Source organism: Dendrobates tinctorius, unplaced genomic scaffold (genome assembly GCF_039654945.1).
Source record: "Dendrobates tinctorius isolate UK_male_01 unplaced genomic scaffold, ASM3965494v1 ptg000377l, whole genome shotgun sequence".
NCBI classification, from domain to species: Eukaryota; Metazoa; Chordata; class Amphibia; order Anura; family Dendrobatidae; genus Dendrobates; species Dendrobates tinctorius.
In genome coordinates this window covers 4,601,906-4,615,303 of record NW_027362043.1, presented here as the reverse complement: position 1 = coordinate 4,615,303, position 13,398 = coordinate 4,601,906, and positions in this window count along the sequence as shown.

Genomic DNA, 13,398 nt, shown 5'->3' with positions numbered 1-13,398 from the left:
ATAAGAACAACATGGACATGAATTCACTTTTTTCTGAATTGGAGAGGATGATGACCAATGGCGGATCTTAATAGGGGCGGATGGGGCGGTCGCCCCGGGCCCAAGGTTTTTCGGGGGCCCAGGGCAGGGGCCAATCCGGTCGGTCGGCATCTGTGTGAACCGCCCGCCGCCGCCCAGTGGCGTAGGAACTTGGAAGGGGGGCGGGCGGTCCCAGGTGGCACGTGTGTGGGGGCGGCGCAGCACGGCAGGAGCAGAAATTCCTCCTGTCTCTGTGCTGTGGCCGGGACTCGGGAGAGAAGCGTGGAGGCGGCCGGCCGAGGCACAGTGAGGAGAGAAGAGAGAGTATATCAGGCTCAGCCCAGGAGATTTTGGCAGCGGCTAGCGCAGGTGGGTCACTCACCGTCACCATTTGGGAGGAGGATGCTCTGCCTCTCCCCAGCCTCCCTGGCTGCTCCCTCCAATCCAATGCATTATGCAATTTATGCGGCTGCCTCCATGCTCTGCCTCTCCCCAGCCTCCCTGGCTGCTCCCGACTCCAATCCATTATGCGGCTGCCTCCATGCTCTGCCTCTCCCCAGCCTCCCTGGCTGCTCCCTCCAATGCATTATGCGGCTGCCTCCATGCTCTGCCTCTCCCCAGCCTCCCTGGCTGCTCCCTCCAATCCAATGCATTATGCAATTTATGCGGCTGCCTCCATGCTCTGCCTCTCCCCAGCCTCCCTGGCTGCTCCCGGCTCCAATGCATTATGCGGCTGCCTCCATGCTCTGCCTCTCCCCAGCCTCCCTGGCTGCTCCCTCCAATGCATTATGCGGCTGCCTCCGTGCTCTGCCTCTCCCCAGCCTCCCTGGCTGCTCCCGGCTCCAATGCATTATGCGGCTGCCTCCATGCTCTGCCTCTCCCCAGCCTCCCTGGCTGCTCCCTCCAATGCATTATGCGGCTGCCTCCGTGCTCTGCCTCTCCCCAGCCTCCCTGGCTGCTCCCGGCTCCAATGCATTATGCGGCTGCCTCCATGCTCTGCCTCTCCCCAGCCTCCCTGGCTGCTCCCGGCTCCAATGCATTATGCGGCTGCCTCCATGCTCTGCCTCTCCCCAGCCTCCCTGGCTGCTCCCTCCAATGCATTATGCTGCTGCCTCCATGCTCTGCCTCTCCCCAGCCTCCCTGGCTGCTCCCGGCTCCAATGCATTATGCGGCTGCCTCCATGCTCTGCCTCTCCCCAGCCTCCCTGGCTGCTCCCTCCAATGCATTATGCGGCTGCCTCCATGCTCTGCCTCTCCCCAGCCTCCCTGGCTGCTCCCTCCAATGCATTATGCGGCTGCCTCCGTGCTCTGCCTCTCCCCAACCTCCCTGGCTGCTCCCGGCTCCAATGCATTATGCTGCTGCCTCCATGCTCTGCCTCTCCCCAGCCTCCCTGGCTGCTCCCAATGCATTATGCGGCTGCCTCCATGCTCTGCCTCTCCCCAGCCTCCCTGGCTGCTCCCTCCAATGCATTATGCGGCTGCCTCCATGCTCTGCCTCTCCCCAGCCTCCCTGGCTGCTCCCTCCAATGCATTATGCGGCTGCCTCCATGCTCTGCCTCTCCCCAGCCTCCCTGGCTGCTCCCTCCAATGCATTATGCGGCTGCCTCCGTGCTCTGCCTCTCCCCAACCTCCCTGGCTGCTCCCGGCTCCAATGCATTATGCTGCTGCCTCCATGCTCTGCCTCTCCCCAGCCTCCCTGGCTGCTCCCAATGCATTATGCGGCTGCCTCCATGCTCTGCCTCTCCCCAGCCTCCCTGGCTGCTCCCTCCAATGCATTATGCGGCTGCCTCCATGCTCTGCCTCTCCCCAGCCTCCCTGGCTGCTCCCTCCAATGCATTATGCGGCTGCCTCCATGCTCTGCCTCTCCCCAGCCTCCCTGGCTGCTCCCGGCTCCAATGCATTATGCGGCTGCCTCCATGCTCTGCCTCTCCCCAGCCTCCCTGGCTGCTCCCTCCAATGCATTATGCGGCTGCCTCCATGCTCTGCCTCTCCCCAGCCTCCCTGGCTGCTCCCTCCAATGCATTATGCGGCTGCCTCCATGCTCTGCCTCTCCCCAGCCTCCCTGGCTGCTCCCTCCAATGCATTATGCGGCTGCCTCCATGCTCTGCCTCTCCCCAGCCTCCCTGGCTGCTCCCGGCTCCAATGCATTATGCGGCTGCCTCCATGCTCTGCCTCTCCCCAGCCTCCCTGGCTGCTCCCGGCTCCAATGCATTATGCGGCTGCCTCCATGCTCTGCCTCTCTCCAGCCTCCCTGGCTGCTCCCTCCAATGCATTATGCGGCTGCCTCCATGCTCTGCCTCTCCCCAGCCTCCCTGGCTGCTCCCGGCTCCAATGCATTATGCGGCTGCCTCCATGCTCTGCCTCTCTCCAGCCTCCCTGGCTGCTCCCTCCAATGCATTATGCGGCTGCCTCCATGCTCAGTCAGCTGCTGAGCTCTCCCTGCGGGCAGCTTCCTTCCACTCAGTGTCACTCACAACTTAAGTCACACTCACACACACAGCAGCCAGGCAGCCGCAGGCAGGCAGCCTGTGCAAGGCTGTGTGCACACACTGCGGATTTTGCTGCGGTTCCGCAGTGGTTTTTGACATCCGCAGGTAAAACCGCAGGTATTTTGACCTGCGGTTTCACCTGCGGATTTTACAAAATCCGCGCCGATGAATCCGCACCTAATCCGTAGCGTGTGCACACAGCCTAAGTGTAACTTATATGTTAACACAAAAAAATGGAGTGAAAGTCCAAAATATTTTAGAAACGTAAGAAATTTATTTGAGGAACAACACCGTTATCCCATGCTAAAGTGCTTACCCATCATGTGCTCCAGGACAAGTGCAGCGCCGCCGCGCTGCACTTGCGCTGGTGGCGGCGCTGCACTTGTCCTGGAGCACATGATGGGTAAGCACTTTAGCATGGGATAACGGGGTTGTTCCTCAGGGTGCGCACCTGGGTTCTTCCCTACACTTTGTGTCCCGGTTTTATAGCCCATCATTATATTTTGACTGTTGATTTTGAGGAATATTTAATATTATTTATATTGTTTGACCATACAATACAATTTCTTGTGAGAAAAAAGTAATTTTTCTTTGTTTTTATGGTCTAATAAATGTTACAATTTGTATACCTAAAAATCAGCATATGCAGTGTTTTTGTGAGAAGAGTCACAAAATTTTGACAGAAAATGTTTTCCTGGGAAGGGGGGTACTGGGGCCCAGGTTTTATGAACAGCCCCGGGCCCATGGTCCACTTAATCCGCCACTGATGATGACTTCCCATCTTAAAACCTGGTGGGGCTCAGTGACTCTTGAGAAATATATCAGTCACAGAATGATACCGCGAGGTTTGAGACTCAAGAAGGTGCCGACCGTTATTTATAGTGACACTTTATTACAGAAATGGAACGATATTTTGAGTGAGTGTTCCTTGAAATTAATGTCTCTTATTGTGGAAGAGGAATCTGTTAAATTGACTAAAATTGAAGCCTCCATTAAATATTTGGAGTCTACTGTGGAGAAATTCTCTGACCATATATCATTTGCTAAAAGTTATGAGCGATTACATGCTAATATTGAACATCTGGAAAGTGGCATCACTAAGATTAAGAAAAATAAGTTCCTGCAAGACCGTACAGACTATGACTCTAACATGGTTTATGCTTGGAAGCAATTCACTCCGTACAAACCTAGATCTATTCTTAAAAGGAATCAATCACACCGCAGTAACAACGTCAGTTTTTCCTCATGTGAACAGTCATTTAATTCACCTACTATGTCTGAGGGATCAGTGGATCCTTCTCCGAGTGAGGAGAAAAACTGTGCGGTTTATGTCGTTATATGGACATTACGGATAAATTTGTCAATAGTAGTACACAACAGGTTTATAAGATCAAAACCTATATTAATTGTAATACCACGCATCTAGTATACATGGCGGAGTGCACGCTATGTGGTGTTTATTATATCGGTTGTACTACTCGTAGTCTGAAGAAAAGAATGTGTCTGGTTTATCCAAGCATTTTCTTGAAACACATGGGGGTAATTTGCTTAGTCTCAGAGTGAAGGGAATTGAACGGGTAATAAAGCCCCCAGGGGGGGGAGACTGGGAAAATCTATTACATTGCCGGGAAGCGTTCTGGATACTTGCGTTAAATGCTCGGCACCCACAAAGTTTAAATTTCAGGAATGATCTCATGTATTTTTACTGAGTATTGAATCTGGGTTTTTTATTTTTCTCCTATTTGAAAATGGTGAATTTTTTGTATATCATGTCTGAAGTTATTTATTTAATTTGTATATTAGATATACTGTATTTTGCATATAATATATATATATTTTTTTTTGTGTCTTATGTGTTTTGTTGTGATGTAATGTAGGATTCAATGCTATTCAGTTGTTTCTTTCTCAGACAAGTGGGTGACTCCACTGACAATTTGAGGGTTAAATTGTTTGCCTCTCTGATTATACACATGTGTGGAATCTCTCATGTGACTGAGAATGCTTAAAAGTGGTTTGTATTTTATTCAGTCTTATGCCTCTGAAGAAGAACCTGTGAGGTTCGAAACGCGTAAGGTGTGGGGTTTTTTTCCCCTTGTCTTGTTTTTATTCATGAGAATATGTGAATAAAGTTTTTTTCCGTGGATTTTACTAAGTCTTCAGTGCCGGATCTTCCTCTTCTTTCTACATTTAAGTACCCTTAACTGCTGCCGTTAAAAGGCGTATCGGTGGTCGTTAAAGGGTTAATAAAACTCATTCTCCTCTGCTCGTGCCAATTGCCGGCAGAGAAGGGGAGAATGATGAGAGCCGTCTTCAGCACCTGCCGCCGGGGAACAGCGCTAACTATTGCGCTTCTTCCCTGGTGCTGATGCGTGTCACACGGATGTGTGTTATCCATGTGCACACGAGTGGGATGTTTTCCCGTCCTTGCTGACAGTAAAAAACAGACATGTCTACATGTGGGGCACATAGACACATGATATGTGCACAGACCCATTCATTTGAATTGGTCTACGTGTGTCAGTGTCTCCAATACGTGTGAAAACTGTCACCACACATACTGGAGTCACTGATGCGTGAAAGAGGCATTAGAAGGATTTTGAGGATATGTGAAAAGAAAAAGAAAAGTCAAAGATGGAATAGGATTTTTACAGGATGAAAATGATAAGAAAGGATGTTGAGGACGAACTTTTAAATTCCTATTTTCCATCTGTTTTCTCTGTAACTTCAACTGATCTTCACTATCCTATTAAAGGAATAGAAGAATCCAGGATATCTAAACAGAAATATAGTGAGGAAGCACTTAGCTGGCATAAATGAATTCAAGTCTCCAGGTCCAGATAAATTACACCCCAGAGCACTGATGGAGATAGCAAAACAAATTTTTAAACAACTCTCCATAAATTTTTTGGAGAACAGGAGAAGTCCCAGAAGACTGGAGAAGAGCAAATGTTGTTCCTATCTTCAAAAAGGGGAAGAAAGTGGACCCAGGGAACTATAGTTCAGTGAGTCTGACTTCTAGTCCAGGAAAGATCTTTGAACAAATTATTAAACAACATGTATGTAAGTACCTGGATAAGAATGAGGTGATTAACCAGAGTCAGCATGGGTTTGTTACTAATAAGGCTAGGTTCATAATGCGCTATAGCAGCCCGTTCAACGAATAGCGTTGACGGGCTGCGTTAATGCTATAGCATAACGCGATCGCGATATGCTACACCGCTAGCTGTGACGGACCCTCAGTCGCTGCAGCCTGCGTCCGAGGGTCCATCACTGAATGACGACACATTGCTAGCGCATGCCAATTATGGCATGCGTTAGCGATGCGCCCGATAATGGGGGTTAATGGCAGCGTTAACGAATTGCGTTACACTGGACTGCCTTGCATTAACGGACTGCCTTAACGCAGTATGAACCCAGCCTAAGGCATGTCAGACTAACTTAATTTCCTTCTATGACAGAATCATTGACTGGGTGGATCAGGGAAATGCTGTAGGTACAGTATATCTTGACTGAAGCAAAGCATTTGACAAAGTATCTCACACCATCCTTATTGAAAAAATGACTAAGTATGGAATGGACAAGGCAACTGTTAGGTGGATTCATAACTGGCTTAGTGATCGGACCCAAAGAGTGGTCGTAAATGGCTGCACATCCAGTTGGAAGAATGTCTCAAGTGGGGTACCACAGGGCTCTCTCCTGGGCCCTGTACTGTTCAGCATTTTTATCAATGATCTAGATGAAAGAATTGAGGGTAAGCTGATTAAATTTGCTGATGACTCAAAGCTAGGAGGGATAGCTAATACTAGAGAAGAGAGAGAGGATTCACAAACATATAAATAAACTGGATCAGTGGGTAGCAACTAAGAATGGCTTTTAACAGGGAAAATGCAAAGTACTACATCTGGGCAATAAAAATGAAAAAAGCATATACAGAATGTGAGGAATAGGGCTAAGCAACAGCATACGTGAAAAAGACTTGGGTATACTAATAGATCACAGACTGAACATGAGTCAACAGTGTGATGCAACAGCAAAAAAGGCAAATACGCTTCTGGGATGTATTAACAGAAGCATACAGTCTAGATCACGTGAAGTCATTGCCCTCTACTCTTTGGTCAGACCTCATCTGGAATACTGTGTCCAGTTTTGGGCACCACTTTTTAACCCCTTCACGACCTTTGACGCATATAGGCGTCATGAAAAGTCTTGCCAAAACGACCCGTGATGCCTATGTGGCATCATGACTTTAAAGCCCCCCTGCGGGTCGGGTGACCGGGGTCACTGAAAGGTCACCTGACCCGCAGATACAAGGGGCTTTGTTCTTCACAACAGGGGGCGTGGCTTCGCCCCCACGTGGCTACGATCACTCTGATAGGCTGTTAAAAGTGAAACAGCCTATCAGAGCGATAGTAATATTTCATCAATGAAAATTGATGAAATATTACAATCCAGCCATGGCCGATGCTGAAATAGCATCAGACATGGCTGGAGACACTAAGTTAACCCCCCCTGCCGACTGATGGCGCCGATCGGGCGCCGCCACCGACTGACGGCGCTGATCGGCCACCGCTGTCACAATCTGCCCCCCCTTCCCTCCGCTCCCCCCCACCTTCCGATATCCCCCCACGATACTCACTAACCCCCCCTTGCCGTACGGCCGTCCCGGTCTATGGGCGCCGCCATCTTGGAAAATGGCAGGCGCATGTGCAGTGCGCCCGCCGGCATTTTCCAGTGGCAGATTCATTTTTTTTAATTTTGATCACTGTGATAAACTCTCACAGTGATCAAAATAAAAAAAAGGTAAATCACCGCCCCCCTTATCACCCCCCATAGGGACAAATAATAAAATATTTTTATTTTTCAATTAGGGTTAGGGTTAGAAATAGGGTTAGGGCAAGGGCTAGGGTTAGGGCTAGGGATAGGGTTAAGGTTAGGGATTGGGCTAGGGTTAGGGCTAGGGTTAGGGGTGGGATTAGGGTTAGGTTTGTGATTATGGTTAGAGTTGGTATTAGGGTTAGGGGTGTGTTGGGGTTATGATTAGGGTTGGGATTAGGGTTAGGGTTGTGTTGGGGTTAGGGTTGGAGATAGAATTGAGGGGTTTCCACTGTTTAGGCACATCAGGGGGTCTCCAAACACGACATGGCGCCACCATTTATTCCAGCCAATTTTGCGTTCAAAAAGTCGAAAAGTGCTGCCTCCATTCTGAGCCCCGACGTGTGCCCAAACAGTGGTTTACTCCCACATATGGGGTATCAGTGTACTCAGGAAAAATTGCACAAGAACTTTGGGGGTCTAATTTCTCCTGTTACCCTTGGGAAAATTAAAAATTGGGGGCTAAAAAAAATAATTTTTGTGGAGAAAAAATTATTTTTTATATTCACGGCTCTGTGTTATACACTTCTGTGAAGCACTTGGGGGTTCAACGTGCTCACCACACATCTAGATTAGTTCCTTGGGTGGTCTAGTTTCCAAAATGGGGTCATTTGTGAGGGGTTTCCACTGTTTAGGTACATCAGGGGCTCTGCAAACATAACATGATGCCCGCAGACCATTCCATCAAGTCGACATTTCAAAACGTCACAACTTCCCTTCCGAGCCCCAACGTGTGCCCAAACAGTGGTCCCCCCACTTATGGGGTACCAGCGTACTCAGAACAAACTGGACAACAACTTTTGGGGTCTAATTTATCTTATTACCCTTGTGAAAATAAAAAATAGTGGGCTAAAAATCATTTTTTGAGGGAAAAAAATATTTTTTATTATCACGGTTCTGCGTTATACACTTCTGTGAAGCACTTGGGGGTTCAACGTACTCACCACATATCTAGATAAGCTCCTTAGGGGGTCTAGTTTCCAAAATGGGGTCACTTGTGGGGGAGCTCCAATGTTTAGGCACACAGGGGCTCTCCAAACACGACACGGTGTCCGCTAACGATTGGAGCTAATTTTCCATTCAAAAAGTCAAATGGCGCTCCTTCCCTTCCAGACCCTGCCGTGCGCCAAAACAGTGGTTTATGACTACATATGAGGTATCGGTGTACTCAGGAGAAATTGACCAACAAATTTTAGGATCCATTTTATCCTGTTACCAATGTGAAAATGAAAAATTTGAGGTTAAAGAACATTTTTGTGAAAAAAGGTACTTTTTTTTTTTTACAGATCAATTTGTGAAGCACCTGGATGTTCAAATTGCTCATTATGCATCTAGATAAGTTCATTGGAGGGTCTAGTTTCCAAAATGGGGTCATTTGTGGGGGAGCTCCAATGTTTAGGCACACAGGGACTCTCCAAACGCGACATGGCAACCACTAAATATTCCAGCATATTTTCCATTCAAAAAGTCAAATGGCGCTCCTTCCCTTCTGAGCCCTGCCGCGTGCACAAACAGTGGTTTATGACCACATATGAGGTATCGATGTACTCGGGAGAAATTGACCAACAAATTTTAGGATCCTGTTGCCCATGTGAAAATGAAAAAACTGAGGCTGAAAGAACATTTTTGTGAAAAAAAGTACTTTTTTTATTACGGATCAATTTGTGAAGCACCTGGGGGTTCAAATTGCTCATTATGCATCTAGATAAGTTCCTTGGAGGGTCTAGTTTCCAATATGGGGTCACTTGTGGGGGAGCTCCAATGTTTAGGCGCACAGGGGCTCTCCAAACGTGACATGGCAAACGCTAAATATTCCAGCATATTTTCCATTCAAAAAGTCAAATGGCGCTCCTTCCCTTCTGAGCCCTGCCGCGAGCCCAAACAGTGGTTTATGACCACATATGAGGTATCGATGTACTCAGGAGAAATTGCCCAACAAATTTTATGATCCATTTTATCCAGTTACCCACGTGAAAATGAAAAAATTGATGCTAAAAGAAAATTTTTGTTGGAAAAATTAAAACGTCCATTTTTTCCTTCCACGTTGCTTTAGTTCCTGTGAAGCACCTGAAGGGTTAATAATCTTCTTGAATGTAGTTTTGAGTAGTTTGAAGGGTGCAGTTTTTAGAATGGTGTCACATTTGGGTATTTTCTGCCATATAGACCCATCAAAGTGACTTCAAATGTGAGGTGGTCCCTAAAAAAAATGGTGTTGTAAAAATGAGAAATTGCTGGTCAACTTTTAACCCTTATAACTCCCTAACAAAAAAAATGTTGGTTCCAAAATTGGGCAGATGTAAAGTAGACATGTGGGAAATGTTATTTAGTAACTATTTTGTGCCACATACCTCTCTGGTTTAACAGAATAAAAATTCAAAATTTGAAAATTGCAAAATTTTCAAAATTTTTGCCAAATTTCCATTTTTTTCACAAATAAACACAAAAATTATCGACCTAAATTTACCACTAAGATGAAGCCCAATATGTCACAAAAAAACAACCTCAGAATGGCTAGGATCCGTTGAAGCGTTCCTGAGTTATTGCCACATAAAGGGACACTGGTCAGAATTGCAAAAAATGGCCAGGTCATTAAGGTCAAAATAGGCTGGGTCATGAAGGGGTTAAAAAAGACATCAACAAACTGGAGCAAGTTCAAAGAAGAGCAACTAGAATGGTGACCGGTCTGCAAACCATGTCCTATAAGGAACAGTTGCAGGATTTAGGAATGTTTAGCTTGCAAAAAAGAAGACTGAGAGGAGACTTAATAGCTGTCTACAAATATCTCAAGGGCTGTCACACTGTAAAAGGATCATCTTTATTCTCATTTGCACAAGGAAAGACTAGAAGCAATGGGATAAAACTGAATGGGAGAAGACAGATTAGATATTAGAAAAAACGAGAGGCGGTGAGTTCTCCTTCAATGGAAGTCTTCAAACAGAGGCTGGACAAACATCTGTCTGGGATGATTTAGTGTATCCTGCTTTGAGTAGGGGGTTGGACCAGATGACCAAGGAGGTCCCTTCCAACTCTACCATTCTATGATTCTATGACAGCTTTTGGACAACATCTACTCCTCCTGCAATGAAATCCATTATACCTAACCTTTGTTCCCCTGACATCTTCTGTGGAGAAAGAGTTAAGACAACTTCATGCACATAAAAAGGTAGTCTGTTCCCACGAATTCTGTGTTCTCCCGACATTCAAATGTGTACAGCCTGCTTCAGAAGTCTTTGTGTGATGTACCTCATGGTCCAGGTGCCCATAGGTTCAGAGATGGCTCCGTGATCAGACTGTCCAGCTAGACAAACTCCTAGTGTAGTCACAGTCCATTATGGGTCAACTTAATGGACCCACTCTCAGAGTTGTCAGATATCTTCAAGCAGTCTATACAGGGTGATTGGCATGTGATAACTGAAGCAAATATTTATCCACATTTCTGAGACACATGACAATGGTATTGTCAAGTAGTTTACCTCAGGGGAGACCAAGCATCTTGGCCTTCCCCCGTTATGCCCTCGTGATCATGAAAACCCCACCCCCTCACCGGCGCCAACTAAGACACAAACACAAATATTTTCTTTTGAATTTTTATGGCCACAGCAGCCTTTTATTAAACCAACAAAAACAACAATACACTGTATCATAAATAAAATAAGTACAATGACTTGAACACTGAAAGGAGGAGTCTTTGAAGCCACAAGATCATGGTGAAGTAGTCCAAAATACTGTGAACAAACCCCATCCATTTGCTCCCAGCCGCTACCCCACAGGCTCAGGAGCACCAGCACACCAATAGATATTGTCCACGAACTACTTGGAGATCCGCCCACTTCTGACGGAAAACTCCCCATCCACCTTTCAAAGATCACAACCAACATACCTTTTAACGGAGGAGACCCTACACACCGAGTCTCCAAAACCAATTTCCACCGACTTCAAGGACTCCCCCCTCCTCCAAAACCTGCCACAATGAGGGGGCCTTGAACACCTCAATGACCCGAGACCCCCCCCTGGCCCTCTCTATACCGTCCTGAAGGGCGAGGGCCCAAATATCGGAGCCCACTGCATTTAAATGGATCCCGTCCGCCAACCAAAAATCACCCTCGCACTTTTCCAAATCGAAATGCCGCACGGCAACTCCCCCATTCCGAACAATAAAAGCAGACACCGCTCTGTTAACTTTTATCCTGGCCCTTTTAACCTTTTCCAATGATCTCCTAGACCGCCAACGCCTGTGCGGTACAATCTCTGACCACACAATAGTGACCCCCGATACAGCAACCACAACCTTAAGCAATCTTGCTTAATATCCTTGACCAACTCCTGAAAAGGCCTAACCGCCAGATCGTTACCCCTAGCGTGAATAGCGAGAATATCTGGTGCGCGGTCCAACCGGGCGCATTCTTGGATCTCCGGCAACACCCTTCGCCACACCAGGCCCCTGAAACCGAGCCACCGCACCAGCGCCACAGCCCTGGGAATCCCCAGCTGTCTGCCTTCTTTCCTGACATTGGCTCACAACGCTCCCCAATAAACGAAGGAGTGACCAAAAGTCCTGACCAGCAGTGGCACAGCACCTGAAACAAAAAACGACACTAACAGAAAAATATACTTGCAGCATAAATTTAGCGCCAACCCATACAGACTACTATTCGTCCCATGTTCACGACCAACCATACCCCCCTCCCTTTCCAAAATTAAGGCCGAACAAAACTGCGGTACCGATTGGACCTCCACCCACCAATGCGCTGTATTAAAGAGGGGCCCAAACCGCACGCTGCCGCCTCGGTCGCCGCTCCTTTCCTAAATGAATGAGAGGCAAAGCGGGAATCATCTATCCCCAAACTCCGAATGGATTTCTTAAAAACCGCGCCAAACTGATACCGAGACAAACTACCCCCGTCAGCGTGGCACAACAATGAACTGCTCAAACTGGGACAAAGCTCCCAAAAACTCCTCAAACACTGCACTGGCATATTAAGGAACCAGACACGCTACCCAACACCACTCGGCGGCCTTTCCTGGACTGATCCGTTTTGGACCGTCGCAGCCAGAATTCAACACCCCGTGAGGTCAATACCACATCCCTGGCTAATAAGCCACCCACCGACTCTTTATTGGGAGACACAAGCTCCCCCACCCGCAAAGCCCCAAAAAATGCAAACGAGAAGGCCAGGCGAAACAACAAAACCTCATATCGATCCGAGCAAACCGACTCAAGTACACGACCCAATTGCTCCAATAAATTAAAAGATACTGACCATCTTAAATCACCCCTGCCTCTGAAACGGCAGAAACCTTTTGCTGCCTGTTTGACCAAAAATGTTTTCGTCAAATGCCTGCTCCCGCGCAACCGAAAACCAAAAGACAAACCCGCTAATAAGCGCGTGACCTTTGCATGGGACCAACCCTCGCTCGCACCTCGCCCCAACCAGGACAACAACATTCCCTCCTGGTCAAGCCTGGCCCAACTGGTTTGGCCGGCCGTAAGGACCTCTTCCCACATCTGCCACACTGCCCGGTAAGCCTCCCAAGTTTTTGGTGCCAGAGACGATTCAATCAGCGACTCTGCAGCCAGTAAGCCACCCTCCACAGCTCCTCCGGACAGATTAGACCCTCGATCTTTGCTTCCGGAGCCAAAGAAAGAAAGCGATCCCACTGCGAACGAGAGAGAGAGTCAGCTATCTCGTTCCTGACGCCAGGCACGTGCGTCGCGGTCACATGGGCATTCAAAGACAAACACAATAGCACCAATTGCTGTAAAACTCGAACAACTGGAGGGGATGACGCAGTAAGACCATTAATCGCGCTCACCACGCCCATGTTGTCACAATTAAAACGCACACGCCGGTTCCTGAAATCCCGCTCCCACAAATGCACCGCCACCAGTATCAGAAAAATCTCCAACAACATGATGTTGCGCACCAGACCAGTTGAAACCCACGTGTCGGGCCATTGAGTCGCACACCATTTCCATCTGAAATAGGCACCAAAACCGATCCCGCCAGCCGCGTCTGTAA